Here is a 1,801-nt window from a genome sequence, read left to right as displayed (position 1 = left end):
TTAAGGATATGTGTCTTCTTGGCTGGGCCTGGTTTTGAGTGGCTGGGCATCACAGAATGAGATTGGTAATCAACTCTTGGTGGAATCTACTGCAGCAGTTGAGTAGCTGCCTTATGTGATAGTTGGAGTTCTGTGTCAACTTGGCTGGCCACAATTCTGAGTGGTTTAAGCAGTTGTGATGTGGATTATTCTCATGAAGGGATCAGATGTATATGGTTTGAGCAACCAGTCTATTGAAAGAGAGTTTCCCTAGGGGTATGGTCTGCTTCCAATATATTTATGGACATCTTGAGAAAAGAGACACTCTTCTGTGGGTCAGGATTCTGTTGTTCTGCCTACAACTGTGAGGGAACAATCCACCATTCGGCCTGGAGATTTGGATCCATCATTCATTGGAGTCAACAGCCAGTATACTGCCTGGCAACCTTGAGCTCCTGAGCCCCTGCAGCCACGTGAGTCAGGACAAGCTGACTTGACATTTGATTCAAGAACTTGGGACTTGCCAGGTTCTCTAAGTGTGTGAACCATTTTCCTAAGATAAATTTCTTTCTCTATATGTATATATGTGGACCTATAAGCACCAACACGATAAGTGGAGAAAATATTGAAGTTGTCAAAAACTTCACATTGCTTGGTTCTACAATCGACGCCAATGGAAGCAGCAGTCCGGACATTAGAAGACATATAGCACTGGGCAAGTCAGCTGTAAAGGATCTCTGTCAAGTGCTGGGGAGCAAAGATGTCTCTTTGAGGACTAAGGTGCACCTGACACAAGCCATAATATTTTCGATTGCCTCATATGCATGTGAGACCTGGACAATGAATAAGGAAGACTGTAGAAGAATTGATGCTTTTGAGTTGTGGTGCTGATGAAGAATACTGAAAGTACCATGGACCGCTGAAAGAATTAATAGGTCTGTCCTAGAGGAAGTGCAGCCGAAATGCTCCTTGGAAGCAGGAATGGCCAAACTTCTCATCTACCTTGGTCATGTTGTCAGAAGGGATCATTCCCTGGAGAAGGATGTCATGCTTATTAAGGTGGAGGGTCAACAAAAGAGGGGAAAGGACCTCAGTGAGATGGATTGACACAGTGGCTGTGACGATAAGTTCAAGTATACCAAGGATCATGGAGCTGGCTTGGGACCGGGTCATGTTTTGTTCTGCTATGCATAGGGTCGCTATGACTTGAACATGACTCGACCGCACCTAACAACAACAACAGCACACAGGATGACATAATTCAGAAACCAAGCCAGTTATAGAAGTATACAAAATAAACAAGCCTACAAGATTATAAACAGGGAACCAGAGACACCAATTGACAAATGAGGACAATAGCAAACCAAAAAGATGGAAAAAATTGTGTAGTTAAAGAACTTCTAAATGGTAGGGAAATCAAGACAACAATTACAAGATAGAATGGACCATTCTAAACTTGGGAAGAAAACTATAAATCACACAGTAACCTCAAGGAAAAATGATGAACCTTCACAACAAAATAAAAAAAAGAACCAGCACAAATATTTTTGTTGTTGTTGTTATGTGCCATCAAGTCAGAACCAAGTCACAGAGACCCCTCCTTGGGTTTCCGAGGTAGTATCACTACAGAAGTAGATGGCCCCATCTTCCTTTCCAGGAGTGGCTAGTGGGTTTGAACTGCCAGCCTTATGGTTAGCAGTCAAGTGCCTTAGGCACTACGCTACCAGAGTTCCTGCACAAATATTTAGCAAATACTAAAATAATAGGAAGGAGCTCTGGTAGCATAGTGCCTAAGGCACTTGACTGCTAACCAGAAGGCTGG

Source organism: Orycteropus afer, unplaced genomic scaffold, assembly GCF_000298275.1.
Source record: "Orycteropus afer afer isolate SDZICR_OR568_19922 unplaced genomic scaffold, OryAfe1.0 scaffold00455, whole genome shotgun sequence".
Classification (NCBI taxonomy): Eukaryota; Metazoa; Chordata; class Mammalia; order Tubulidentata; family Orycteropodidae; genus Orycteropus; species Orycteropus afer.
Note: the sequence above shows the minus strand (reverse complement) of the source record.